Source organism: Myxocyprinus asiaticus, chromosome 13, assembly GCF_019703515.2.
Source record: "Myxocyprinus asiaticus isolate MX2 ecotype Aquarium Trade chromosome 13, UBuf_Myxa_2, whole genome shotgun sequence".
Taxonomy (NCBI): domain Eukaryota; kingdom Metazoa; phylum Chordata; class Actinopteri; order Cypriniformes; family Catostomidae; genus Myxocyprinus; species Myxocyprinus asiaticus.
The window spans coordinates 5,322,576-5,337,545 of NC_059356.1; the positions used below are offsets into that span (position 1 = coordinate 5,322,576).

Genomic DNA, 14,970 nt, shown 5'->3' on the forward strand with positions numbered 1-14,970 from the left:
TTACAGACTCAGGACACTGCCACTCACTGACCATTTGAGCTACTTTTTGCATACAGGATTCATATTCCTATTCCCTGAGATGAACTGGTCACATGTGATCAGCACTAAATATAGGTGGAAATGGGGTCCAAAATGTTTTGTGATCGGATCACTGAAACCACATACGAAGGAAGTCAGAAACACATGTGACCACATCACATTTAAGGTGTGATATGCAAATGAATGCGTCCTGGACAGCAGTGTAGCACCACCCCTCAACTGCCAATCAACTGCTGCAATAAAACAAGAGTTTAAACTTTGCTGGCATTAAAAGGAAATAACCAACAGATCGGAAAACTTGAAAAAGCGAATACATAAATAAGCATGAGAACTTCACAGAACTTGTGACAGTGTGTAACAGTGTGTCTTATATCAACATGCAGGGACACAGATGTGAAGCACACACATCGGCAGCTTAGGTTGATACAGGTACTCCACTAAAATAACGTAGAATTCTGCTTGAAATGTTGCATTTGTGCTTAGAATACCAGCCCATGGCTACATCTGGCCACACTGTAAAAAATTATTTTGAGGTTTAGTTGTTTCAAAGTATTTTGTTAAGTTGACAACTTGCTCTCTGTGATTTTTTTCAGTCAAATTAATATGATAAGATTTCACTGTCTCAACTTATTTGTAAGTTGACTAAACGAGACTACTTGCCGCCTCAACTTAAAAACATATTTTGAGTCATTTCAAAAACGATATCACGTTCCAGACGACATTTATCGCGAGATCTCGTGAAGACAGAAGCAGACAGAAGATGTTTGTCAGCCATCTTGGTGGGCTGTACTGAAATCTTCCACCGTCGCCAAATTTGGTAAGTAAATATTTGTTCGTACTGGTTTAATTACTTATAAAAATTACATATATGATGATAAGAGTACAAATTTTGTTTAAGGTGTCGTAGTTGATAGATCGAACTGCATTGCAGCTAATCCACATGGAATTTGTCTAACCGCTAACCAGCAAACCAAAGTAGAGATGAAACCATTACTCGACATTATCGACAGCGTCGACAATAAAATGTGTAGACAATAGGGCTGGGCGATTTATCGAATATTAACGATATAATCGAGATAATTTTGCTGACTATGTAAAATTGACCAATATCGTGAATATCGCAATGATTTTAATGTGCTTTCATTTGGCCATTAAGTTTCATAAAGAGCGCATCAGTAGACTAATTTCACAATCCTTCAGGGCTGCACAATTAAACAAAGTAACATCAAAATGGCGAGTTAGTCATATGTGATTATTAATCCACAAAAGGCTGTGATTTAAAGACAGATAAACACGGTCTGTGTGTGATTCAGAACAAACCGGTGACACGCTGATCTGTGTACATGCGTATGGCAGCGCTCTCAGATCAGTTCACTTGTATTGTAAAATCAAAGTAATGCAGGTTCAAGCATTCGCGCAATTCCAAACATTAGTAACAGTTACAAGTTATTATACAAATCTACAAAAGCTGCACAGAATAACAGAAAAAGAGATTACAGCATTTCAGGAAATGCAGAACATTATAAACTGTCAAATACACATTGCCTTTGCTGTGTCGAAAAATAAAAGCTCCCTGTGAAGTTGAATACGACAGAACTTTTGGTGTCAAAATAAAAGCCCCCAGGTGAAGATAAAGTAAACAGGACAGAAATATAATACTTTTGTATAATGCAAATCTAATAATCAGAATAATAATGATAATTCCGCATTAAATTATAATGATCAACCTGACGTGTCCCACAGTAATAATTTCAAAAATAAATCAGTGAAGTAGCTTTGCACAGTTGAAGATAAATAATGCTTTTATTTAAGCTACTATGTATTGTGTATGAAATATAAATATAAAAAATGATTGAATTTCACTCTCCCTTGTGTTTATTTAATGAATAACGAATTATTAGATTTTTATTTAATGTCTTAAAAATGTTTAATCTACTTGGCTGTTTGGATGAAATGGTGGTTCCTAAAAAAGGAGTTATTTTAGAGCAAATACATAATTATCGAGATGTAAATGCACGCAATGTGTTGAATGTTTGTTTTTTGTTTTTTTGTGGCTCGCGATTTAAATTAATTACATTGTTATATATGTGTATCTTGTGCAAAAAATGCGTTACTCAGAAGAGTTTTTTGTGAGTTAAAGATGTATCAAAATCAAGTGAACAACAAGGTGAGAGAGGATAGTCTTATTATTATTACTTTGTTTTCCAAAATAAATATCTTAGTCATTTAAAACAAAGTATATTTACATGAGGACCTATATACTGTATAAGCCAGGTATTAAAATATGTTTTCAGATAATATTGAATATAATCTTGAATATAAGCATGTTTGTCTTATTGATACACTGAAGAAGGCTTTGGGCCGAAACGTCTGTTTTTATTCCCCTGCTGCTGGTCTTAGATAATAAAGAAAAGTCTTTTTTTGCAAGAGTGAAGATCTTCCTTTTTGTTGTTTTATTGCACTGAAATATCGATCCATCTGCCAGCTCAGTTAAACAAAATACACTTATATTCAAGACATATTCTCTTATGTATATATATATATATATATATATAAAGCAAGTCTAAATATCTTATGCAATATTGCTTCTTGGGTAAATGTACCCCTGGAAAATCATCTTCCCTGCAGCTGCTAATGGTTCCAGGGCAAGACAGAACAATAATGGGGAAAGAGGGCAACCTTGCCGGGTGCCCCTATCCAGAGTAAAGTAATCTGAAATTAATCCATTTGTTTGTACCGCCGCCACCGGGTGTCTATAAATTAACTTAATCCATCCAATAAAAGTATTCCCGAATCCATATATTTCCAAAATCTTAAAAAGATAATCCCATTCTACCATATCAAACGCCTTTTCGGCGTCAAGTGAGATGGCAGCGACCGGAGTCTGATCATTCGCTCACTGACCACATGATATTGATGAGATGCCTGATGTTATCAGAAGAGCTACGGCCCCAGAATAAACCCCACCTGATCTATATGTATAAGAGATGTCATAGCTTTACTTAGTCGGTTAGCCAAAATGTTTGACAATATTTTAATGTCTAGCTGGATCAGGGAAATTGGATCTTTGTCTTTTTTAAGAATCAGACTGATCCGGGCTTGTGTCATGGTTGCCGGAAGCTTCCCATTCTTTAATAATTCTGTATAAACTTCTAACAAAAGTGGAGCCAGTTCTGTAGCATAAGATCTAAAAAATTCGGCGGCAAAGCCATCTGGCCCCGGAGTTGCCTGTAGGCAGTGCCTTAATTACCTCGTCAAGCTCCTCCAAGGTTATCTCAGAATCAAGATAATTTTTTTACTCAGTCATCAGTTTAGGAAGATCTAATGGTTCCACAAAGTTTCTAATATCTTCATCAGTAGACAAAGACGTGGAACTATAGAGATCAAGATAGAATTCTTTAAAAGCATTATTAACATCAATGGCCAAGGTAAATATTTCACCACCAGCAGATTTCACTGAGGGAATGGTAGAAAAATTCTCTCTCTGTTTTATATATCTAGCCAAAAGCTTCCCTGCTTTGTCCCCTGACTCAAAGTATGACTGTCTTGCCCTGAATAGCCAAAACTCCACCTCCCACGACAAAATAGTATTATATCTGTATTTCAATCGGGTCAATTCTCTGAGACCTTCGGACGACATTCGGTGCTTCAGCTCTGCCTCGGCACTTTTAATATTCCCTTTCAACTCTACGAGTTCTCGTGCTTTGGATTTTTTGATGAATGATGCATACTGTATGATCTGGCCCCTAAGAACCTCCTAAAGTGCCTCCCAAGCCACGCCCACAGAGGATACTGAGGACCAGTTTGTCTCCATATAAACATTGATTTCAGCCTTTAACATTTGATGGAATTCAGGATTTTGCAAAACAGATATATTAAAGTGCCAACTATATGATTTCTTTTTCTTCATTTGTGGCAACACCTCTAAACTCACCACGGCGTGATCTGAGACAAAAATGTTTCCAATTGAGCAATCCACAACAGATGAAATGAGGGACTTAGATATAAAAAAATAAAAAATAAAACTTTCATTGAGTTTGCCAGAGAGAAAAAGTCTCTCTTTGAAAAATGGTGTCCAGCTAGCAAGACCAACAGTTTGAACAGCTCCAACAACTGATCCTACAAAAAGACTTTAAAGATGTATGCCTGGAAAACGTTGTTGTTCACTTAAATGAACAAAAGGTAACTTCACTCGACAATGCTCCAGTTGTTGCTGATGAATTCGTGCTGACACAGAGAAGTGTTTTTCCTTCTGTGCCTCAGGAAAAAAGCATTTAATTTATTTGCTGAAACTTCACTTGGTGCAGAACAATCTGGAATCATATGAAACAATGCAACAGTTCCCTCTATGCAACCTGAACTTGTTCAGATTGTTGAATCTTTGTAACAACTGCGCTAAAAACAATCTAGACACAGCGCAAAGAATGAAATAGAGCGCAGGTGTCTCAACATACATTTTTGAAAATTTGAAGTTCTTTTAACTTGACATAGTGTTTAAAATGTGCCAGTCTTGCGCAAGACACTGAAGAAAAAGCGAGATGTGGTGCAACAGTCAAAAACATTCGTCCAGCAAAGGAAAACAATGGGAAAACAGAACAGACATGCGCAAAAACACCTTCGGTGTGAACGGCCCCTAATTTGTCAGTTCGCGCATGTCTGTGAGTGGGAGCACGTGCGCGATTCAATAAGCCTGTTTAAAACCTGTTTAAAAGCCTGTTTGAACCCAGCCCAAAACCTGTCAGGTTCTCAGGTCCCGTCAGGCCCGGGTCAGATTGCAGACCTCTACCCTAGACATATTTTAAGTGTATTTTTATTTGTGATCATTTGTTTGTTTAATTACATCTGCGGATGTATGGCTTTGGCCTTATTGCAACTGAGATTTGGCCTCCTTTGTGCTGTTTTTCTCTTTCCCTTGCAGGTTGCTCAACATCCAGGTGTCTGCAATAATGATTGCCAATCACTCCTCTGTCGGGATTGGTTGATGGGGAGAGGGAAGCAGGATAAAGCCCAGGCAGATCTCTACTGCAAGGAGCTTCCCTTTCCTTGTTCCAGATGGTTGATGGTGTGCATGTGTTGTTGCACATGTTGTAGTTGTAAATTGTTGTAGTTGTAGTTGCAAGTTACTGTATTGTTGATAACTTGTTTCTCTTGATAACTGAGGGAGATCTCATTCATTTAAACTTAATTTGTGACTTTTTGTATATATTGTAAATAGTGAATTTAATATACGGAAGTAGTAGGGAGGTGGGTGCCATTTTTGTTTCATCTGTTTTTCTCTTGTATTGGTAGAGAGGGAGTCTGGGAAAACCTAGGTTTATTTTTCTTTTGTTCTAGGTAAGTCTGACTTTTGAAAATACCTTTTAGAAAGCTGAACATTTTGTTTATTTGGCCTTGCCCACTCCTGAAGCCTTTTGATACTTCCATTTTCTGTTTATGATTAAATAAATACTTTGAGTTAACTATTTAAAAATTGACTTTTCCTTTTATTGAGAGCTGGGATGGGAGAAGGGGAAAACCCAACCTTATTAAAAAAAATGTGTTACCCCTCCCCAACTCTAGACTGGGGCAGGTCGTAACAAAGTATCAGAGGAAATATCTTCTAATAGAAGTATTTTACAATATAAATATCTAAAAGCCTACGGGGGGGCTTTTATTTTATCAGACACTGCCTTGGAGTCAAAAAAAGTTGAGAACCACCATTATAAGCCAATTTTATTTTGCTATAGTCTTATTTAAATTCTATATTGTATAATTATCAAGTGTGTATATTATTTGTCAATTCTGAATTTTATTTGTATATATTCATTCTCATAGTTTTTTCTTTAATGTGAAACCATGTTCATATTACTAACTGAACTGTTTCTTATATGCATAAATGTTTTTAAAAATGACCAACATTTTTTGATCAGCAAGAAAGTATTTAAAACAACAAAAAATATTTGTCAGTGCATTGAAAATGTGCCATTAGTTTATTCAGAAACACAAATTAGTAACTCAAGATGCAAAGAAATAAGTTATGACTAAATGTGGAAATATTGTTTTACAATGTAGTAACATTTAAAGAATGTTCTTCTAACAATGTATGAATAACTTTTTCATGCTAACATTGCGAACGTTTTTATCACCAGCAGAAAACGTTGAAAAAATGTTCGCTCTTAACTGAGAGAACTTTTAAAGAACATTAGCCAAACTTCTGAGAATATTCCCATTAGATGGGAAGGCAGGAAAACAACCTGAACATGTGGATTAAACTAATATGTAAGATGTCATTCTTCCACTTATATTTAAGATTTGCTGGAACAGGACGCCATGTGAGAAGCAGACATGTGAGCGGCTAGCTCTATGCACTTTGCTGTTTTTTTTAAATTTCTTGTTATAACCGGTGAGATTCGATACACGCAGTTACATATTTGCTCTTTTAGGTAAACATGGCAAAGAAGTCAAAATCCTCAGACTCTGGAGACATTAAAAGACACTTACGTGTTCAAGCTGAGGCCTCTGGCGGCCCTGCGAACCGGGGACTCGAGTTGGAAAGCATGTCGGGAGATGAAATCCAGCGTCAACTGTCCAGCATCTCGGTGATGCTGTTGAAGGTTGTTGCAGATTTGTATTATCTTGCTGTAATACGTCGATCGATTAAGGCGATGGAAACAAAATTCTCCGAGTTGGACACGAGAGTGTCAAAAGTTGAGAAACAAATCGATTATCTGGAATCAACAGAAAGGGAATTATCCACTAATCCACCCGCATCCAAAACAGATTTAGAATGTATTTTTGAAAAACTGGAAGATCTTGAAAATAGGAATCGAAGGAACAATATTCAAATTGTTGGAATTCCTGAGCATGAAGAGGGCAGAGATATGGTGAAATTCCTGGACAAGCTCCTCCCGAGTCTGCTCGACATAACAGGCCATAAAGCTGGAAATCGAGCGAGCTCACAGAGTCCTGGCTCGGAGATCTGCTGAGGGAGACAGGCCCCGATCAATTCTGGCCAAATTTCTGAGATCATCTGATAAAGATCTCGTGTTGTGCCAGGCAAGGAGCAAAGGAAAGCTTTCTTGGAAGAATCACAATATTTTCTTGTTTCCGGATTTTGCGAATTTGACAAGAGAGAAACGCGATCAGTTCAAGGAATGTAAGAAACTCTTACATCAACGGAAGTTCACTTTTGCACTGATGTTTCCGGCCAAACTGAGAATAGACACCAAGGATGGTAGCAAAGTATTTTTATGCCCCAAAAAGGCACTGGCCTTCAAACAAACTATGGGTGAGTAAACCAATGGTCTTTTATTATGTGAGTGGACTGACTCGCTGTTCAGTGACTCGACTGTCTGACGAAGTTGGGTGCCATTTTTTGGTTTCTTTCTGCATTGGCTCTGCCTAGCGGCTGGAGTTTGTTTTGTGGCATGACACTCCAAGAAACTTTTGCATTGACGGAAGATTGCTTTTACACTGAAGTTCCCGGCCAGATTGAGAATGGACACTATGGATGACCACAAAATATCCACACGCTCACATAAAGGACGTCTTTTATAAAGTTGAGTAAGTCATGGTGTATTTTTTTTTTTACACGGCCTTCGAGTGAATTTGATTCTTGATCATCCTAGGAACTGGGATGCCTGTTTTGTTTCTTTAGGTGCTGGCTCTGCCTAGCGGCTGGAGTTTTTGTTTTGTTGAATAATACTGCCTCGGGTCAGCTGTGGATGAATCTGATCGTTCTTTGTACTTACGCCTCCTGCTGGCTGGAGTTTGTTATGTGGAGTAATTTTAAGGACATTAGAATGATTATGTCATCTGCTGCACTCATAACAGCCGGCTCACTGAACAATTGTCTGTCTGTCCGAGGAAGCTGAACGGCTTTATATCAGATGGAGTTTGTTTTGTGGAGGAACACACCTTCAAGGCAGTTCCGTGAATGAATCTACATGTTCTTTGTGTTTACTCTGCCTGTTGGCTGGGGTCTGTTTTACAAAGTATTTTCTGTTATGAAATTTTGCCTCACTAAATTTGTGCAGAAGTACCAGACTTGAGCAATCCGACAGCAAAGTTATCATGGGGCTCTCGTATGCGTACATGGACCTTTTGAGTTTAGAGGGATTGACGGCGGTTGGCGCTGTCGTGCACGGGGTTAATGCGCACGTTTTTCTTTTTTCTGTTTGTTTTGTTAGGAGGAAGGTTCGGGGTTTGATTGTTGCATTAATGGGGAATGTGGTCTGTATAATTTTGCTTTTGACACACAATTTATTTTTTTCATTATATCAATATGTCAAATGTTAATATGAACGAATTGTCTCTCTCCAGATGGAATGTGAATGGGTTGGGGCACCCCATAAAAAGAAGGAAAGTTATTTCTTTTCTTAAGCGTAAGAAATATGATATAGTCTTTCTTCAAGAAACAAATCTTTCCACACAGGAAGCTGAAAAATTTGGGAAGATATGGGATGGACATTTTTTTTTAGTACTGTGCATTACTCAAGTAAGAGTAGGGGGGTCATTATACTGATAAATAAACATCTACAATTCAAATGTCTCAAACAGATTAAAGATAAAATAGGAAGAGTCATTATTGTTTTAGCAGACATTTAGGGGCAAAGATTGATTTTGGCTAATATTTATGCACCTAACGCTGATGATCAAGGCTTTTTGATAGATCTTGAGGGGATGTTGCAAGCCGCTGGCACCCCTCATGATATAATATTGGGAGGAGACTTTAATCTCTTGATGGATTCAGTCCTTGATCATAGTGAAGCAAAAGTGTGCAAGCCCCCTAGAGCAACACTGATGCTTCACAGGATGTGTAAAAAACCCATCTGGGAGGGACTATACATTTTTTTCATCAGTTCATAAGATTTATTCTAGAATAGATTTTTTTTAAATATCTAAATCCCTCATTTCATCTGTTGTTGATTGCTCAATTGGAAATATCTTCAGTCTCAGATCATGCCCTGGTGAGTTTAGAGATGTTGCCACACACAGAGAAAAGAAATCATATAGTTGGCGCTTTAATGTATCCCTTTTGCAAAATCCTGATTTCAAACAAATGTTAAAGACTGAAATCAATATTTATATGGAGACCAACTGGTCTTCAGTATCCTCTGTGGGCGTGGCTTGGGAGGCACTTAAGGCAGTTCTTAGGGGTCGGATCATACAGTATGCCTCATTCATCAAAAAATCTAAAGCACGATAACTCGTGGAGTTAGAAGGAAATATTAAAAATGCTGAGGCGCCAAATGTCATCTGATGGCCTCAGAGAGTTGACCCAATTGAAATACAAATATAATACTATTTTGTCGCAGAAAGTGGAGTTTTGGTTATTCAGGGCAAGACAGTCATACTTTGAGTCAGGGGACAAAGCAGGGAAACTTTTGGCTAGATATATAAAGCAGAGAGTCTTTTTCTACCATTCCCTCAGTAAAATCTGCTAGTGGTGAAATTTTTACCTCGGCCATTGATATTAATAATGGTTTTGAATAATTCTATATTGATCTTTATAGCTCCACGTCTTCGTCTACTGATGAAGATATAAGAAAATTTGTGGAACCATTAGAACTTCCTAAATTGACGCAAAAAATTTCTCTTGATTCTGAGATAATCTTGGAGGAGCTTGACAAGGTGATTAAGTCCTTACCTACAGGCAAGGCTCCCGGGCCAGACGGCTTTGCTGCTGAATTTTTTAGATCTTATGCTAAAGAATTGGCTCCACTTTTGTTAGAAGTTTATACAGAATCATTAAAGAATGGAAAACTTCCCCCAACCATGATGCAAGCCCGGATCAGTCTGATTCTTAAAAAGGACAAAGATCCAAGCGAGTATAAAAGTTACCGTCCAATTTCCCTGATCCAGCTAGATGTAAAAATGTTGGCAAAAATTCTGGCAAACCGATTAAGTAAAGTTATGACATCGCTTATACATATAGATCAGGTGAGGTTTATTCGGGGCCGTAGCTCTTCTGATAACATTAGGCGTCTCATCAATATCATGTGGTCAGTGGCGAATGATCAGACTCCAGTCGCTGCCATCTCACTTGATGCCGAAATAGCTTTTGATATGGTAGAATGGGATTATCTTTTTAAGATTTTGGAAATGTATGGGTTCGGAAATACTTTTATTGGATGGATTAAGTTACTTTATAGACACCCTGTAGCAGTGGTACAAACAAATGGATTAATTTCAGATTATTTTTCTCTGGATAGGGGCACATGGCAGGGTTGCCCTTTCCCCATTATTGTTCTGTCTTGCCCTGGAACCATTAGCAGCCGCGATAAGAAGGGAAGATGATTTTCCAGGGGTGATGGCGGGAGGTATGCCACATAAGCTTTTACATTACGCAGATGATATTTTATCATTTGTCTCCGACCCCACTAGATCTATGCTTGCCTCCACAGAATTATCAGTTCCTTTTCTAAATTTTCAGGATACAGAGTCAATTGGTCTAAATCCGAAGCTTTGGCTCTGACAGCATACTGCCCAGTAATGGCTTTCCAGCCGGGCATCTTCCAGTGGCCCAAACAGGGCATTAAGTATTTGGGCATTTTATTTCCAGCAAATTTGTCTGATTTAGTCAGAGTTAACTCCCTGGCTCTTTATTGAACAGGAGTTCCTTGCCCCTATCTTGCCATTGCAAAGTCTTTCCACCAAGCTGTCCAGAGAAGTAAAGACACATCCTGTCATCTCACACATGCATTTAGTGTGGACAAAAGTTTCTTGCGTGTTCAACTCTGACATTTATCTGAACGTTGCCGTAAGTACTTGGTTAAACCCGAAATTGTGCATTAACAAGTCCCCTTTCTGCTGGACAGAATGGACTGAGAAGGGTGTTACTACACTGGGTGAGCTGTATGAAAATGGAGCATTGAGATCCTTTGAAAATATTATACAGCAGTTTGGTATTCCCAGATCTCAATTTTTCAGGTATTTACAGCTGCACCATCTACTCTGTACCACATTTGGGTGTAGCCCCCTAAAGCGGCAGACACTTGAGATAGTGCTTGCTGCTTTTAGAAAAGGTCATGAAGCTTCAGCGTACTATTCCTGGCTAATTCAGAGTCTAGGGGACGGGGTTCTAACATCTCTTAAGAAGTTATGGGAGAGAGACCTGAATTTAGTACTAGAAGATGGAGAATGGGGTAGGATTTTTAAAAATGTCAAGTCTATGTCTAGGGATGCAAGGGTGCGCCTCATTCAATTTAAGATTCTGCATCGTCTTTATTGGACCCCCTCTAGACTGTACAGGCTTGGCCTTAAAGACACACCTACTTGCTGGCGATGCCGGTTGGAGGATGGGGACATGGCCCATGTTTTTTGGTCCTGTGTTGAGATTCAGGTCTTGGACACTCAGATTTTATTCCGCCCCAGACTTTGTATTTTGGGTGATGGGGTGGGTATTAATATTATAAATAAACACATAAAAAACTGGGTCCTTACCTGCATGATGAGTATCAGGGGATGGAAGTCGCCGGGTGCACCCTCATTTCATGAGTGGTGCACCGAGTTGGGCAGAGTGGTGAATTATGAGGAGCTATCATATAGACTACTGGGCAGGTTGGGTGATTATGGCACTTGGGGGAAGTGGGGCACTTATTTGGCCTTCCTGGGGGGTTGAGGGGGAGGAGTAGTGGAGAGGGACAATTGGGTAATTTCTGTAATTAATATGTGGAATCTTTGTTCTTTTTTTTGGTTGGTTAATTTCTTTACGTCTTTTTATGTCATAGAGTACTTTCTTTGAACTGCATGTTTATATGTGTGTCTGTTGCTAATGTCTGACCACTGGGATGTATGTTGGGTGATGGGAGGGGTGGCATATATGGATAAAGTTGATTCCGTGATTTCATGTGTTGCTGGTGTTAATTTTAATTTTGGAATCAATAAAATTGTTAATGGCAAAAAAATAAAAAATAAAAAAATAAAATAAAAGATTTGCTGGAACATTTATATTATTATTATTTAATACTGTACCACAATGAAAACTGAGCCTTGATTTTTAAGTTTCCTCAGCTCCTTAAGCAACGGATATATGTTGAAATTGAAGTAAATTACTCCAAATAAAATAACCAATGACTTCATCATAGTCAATGTTTTTAAAATCAGAAATGTATTGACTGACATAAAAAAATGAATAAACATTCCAAATAATCATATCTAGGCTAACAATAATAAATTAACTTCTTACCACTGAAGTGTAGTTTATAGGAGATATCTCAGCTTCTCGTCATTTGTAGTCAATAAACAAAAAACTTCCAAAAAATCATGTTCTTTCAGATTATATGATTCAAATCCTTTTTAAATCAGTAACATGTATAATTAATCTCACAACTAGGATTAATTATTTATTAAGGAAAAATGTCAGTTGGTCCACCAGAATTACAGTTATTTTTTTAATTCGGCGAGCAAGGAGATTTCTGCTGAGGAACAAAGTGTGTGTGGATCAAATGCGCGTGCATGAATCAGACACAGAGTAATAAGGCATTTAATGTACTGTATGCTTTTTACATCTGTTCATATCCCATACAGTGATCTTTTATTACTTTACATAATTTTTTTACTTTACATTATAAGTAGATGCTGTACTGCACTAATGTCAGTCATTGCTGTCTATCAACCCCTCTGAAACATTTATGAAAAATGATAAAATAAAATGAAAGATAAAACATTTTTTGCAACGTTCTGGGAAAGTTATAGTTATAAAAAAATAAAACCTAAAAATAACCATTAGAGAATGTCATGTAAAGTTATTTTTAGGTTTTCACATAAACAAAATGCACTGCAGAGTTCTGGGAACATTAGTTTATGGTTTTAAAAAATAGAACCTAAAGAGAATGCTCTTAGGAATTGGCTCCCAAAAAAATTAACCAAACGGGAATCATACGCTAATGTTAGGTCTGTGTTTGCTGGGTTTACCAATGAACAGAGCGCAGAGCAGGTTTGTCAGTCCTGCACAGGTGAGGAGAGAGGTCCCGTATTGTGCGTTTTAATCGGTTAGCGATGTTTTGTGACACTTTTGGAATATTTGGCTTTTGGTGTTTCTCATGTGCAGCAAAAAATGGCAGCTCTTAAAAAATATGAGCAGGGCAATGTTGTAGTTGCACTGATGTGACCACTAACACAATTAAGTCACACTGGCAGGACATGTTTTTTGCAAAATGTCACCAGTCGCAGTCTGAAGCCCTGATCATTTAAAAAAAAAAAACATTTTTTATTGATTGCCAAGCTCTACTTCCAACTACACTTTACACTGAATGACAGCCGATTCATCACTATAGGTAATGCAATGTAGCAAATGAGCCTTTTAGATTAAATTCAGAATTTCATACCAATAACATACCATTACCTGCAATTTGCTCACTACAACAGCTCTGGGCAATGCTCTTTTTTATGAACTAATAAAGACCTTAATTGGTGGAAACTTTTCCCACATGAAGTGCATGTTATGGCTTCTCTTCAGTATGCAATCTCTCATGTTGTTTTAGGGTGTTTGACTGACTAAAACTCTTTCCACACTGAGGGCATGTAAAAGGCTTCTCTACAGTGTGAAAGAGCATGTGTCTTTCAAGGCTAGATTTTTTGGTGCAGCTCTTCCCACACTGAAGGCATTTAAAAGGCTTCTCACCAGTGTGAAATTGCATGTGTCTTTCAAGGCCAACTTTTTCTGCGTAACTCTTTCCACACTGATGGCAACTGAAAGGCCTCTATCCGGTGTGACATTTTATATGTCTATGAAGACTTGCTTTCTGTGTGAAACTCTTTCCACACTGAGGGCATGTAAAAGGTTTCTCTCCAGTGTGAATTTTCATGTGCATTTTAAGGGATCCTTTTTTTGTGAAACTATTACCACACTGATGGCATGTGAAAGGTTTCTCTCCAGTGTGGGTTCTCATGTGCACTTTAAGGGATCCTTTACATGTGAAACTATTACCACATTGAAGGCATGTGAAAGGTTTTTCTCCAGTGTGAATTCTCATGTGAACACTAAGGTCTTGTTTTTGTATGAAACTCTTTCCACACTGATGGCACTTGCAAGACTTTTCTCCCGTGTGAATTCTCATGTGATCATTAAGGCTTCCTCTCTTTGCAAAAATCTTTCCACACTGAAGGCACTTGAAAGGCTTTTCTCCAGTGTGAGTTCTCATGTGGTCATTAAGGTGTCCTTTAGACATGAATCTCTTTCCACACTGAGGACATGTGAAAGGCTTCTTTCCAGTGTGAATTTTAATGTGCACGTTAAGATTGCCTTTCTGTGTGAAACTCTTTTCACACTGATGGCACGTGTAAGGCTTCTCTCCAGTGTGAATTCTCATGTGCACATTAAGTGATCCTTTAGATGTGAAACTATTTTCACACTGAAGACACATGAATGTCTTCTCTCCAGTGTGAATTTCCATGTGCTGGTAAAGACTGTCTTTTTGTGTAAAGCTCTTTCCACACTGATGGCATGTGAAGGAATGTTTGGCTTGAGTTTTGTTTTGTGAGGAATTCTTCTCAGTTTGTGTGCAGCTGAAATATTTTTCTCCAGTTGTGAAATGATGAGGATTCTGATACTGATGTTCCTCCTTCACTTCATTCAGTTCTTGACTTTCCTTTTTTACTTCAATTGGTTCTTGATTTTCCTCTTTAATTTCCATCAAATCTGAAAATAAATAAATAGAAATAAACAAATAAATAAACTCAATTGTGGCCCTCAATGTAATGGAGGAATTATACAGGGGTGAAGTATGTTTATTTGATATTTTATGTACCAAAGGTTCATAAAGGGGTCTTGTTCATGTTAATTCCAACAAATTAGGACGGCAAGATTTGGGGGGAAAAATCATATTGCACTTAATTTGTCATATTGCAATTGGAGCTCCAATATGTTAAACATTTAACATCTCTGCTTAGCTACTAAGATATAAAAGCTAAAAGAACAAAAAGGCTTGGCGCTTGCTTGACTTCTGC

General features: G+C 37.8%; 1 protein-coding gene and 1 pseudogene across 1 annotated transcript in view; one reads left to right on the forward strand and one right to left on the reverse strand.

The window, feature by feature from the left end:
- The window catches only part of LOC127450364 (gastrula zinc finger protein XlCGF8.2DB-like), a 142,719-nt gene that overhangs the window by 57,201 nt on the left and 70,548 nt on the right, over positions 1–14,970 (forward strand). The window lies entirely within an intron of this gene.
- LOC127450366 (gastrula zinc finger protein XlCGF57.1-like) overlaps positions 12,429–14,970 on the reverse strand; it is a 34,246-nt pseudogene continuing 31,704 nt past the window's right edge.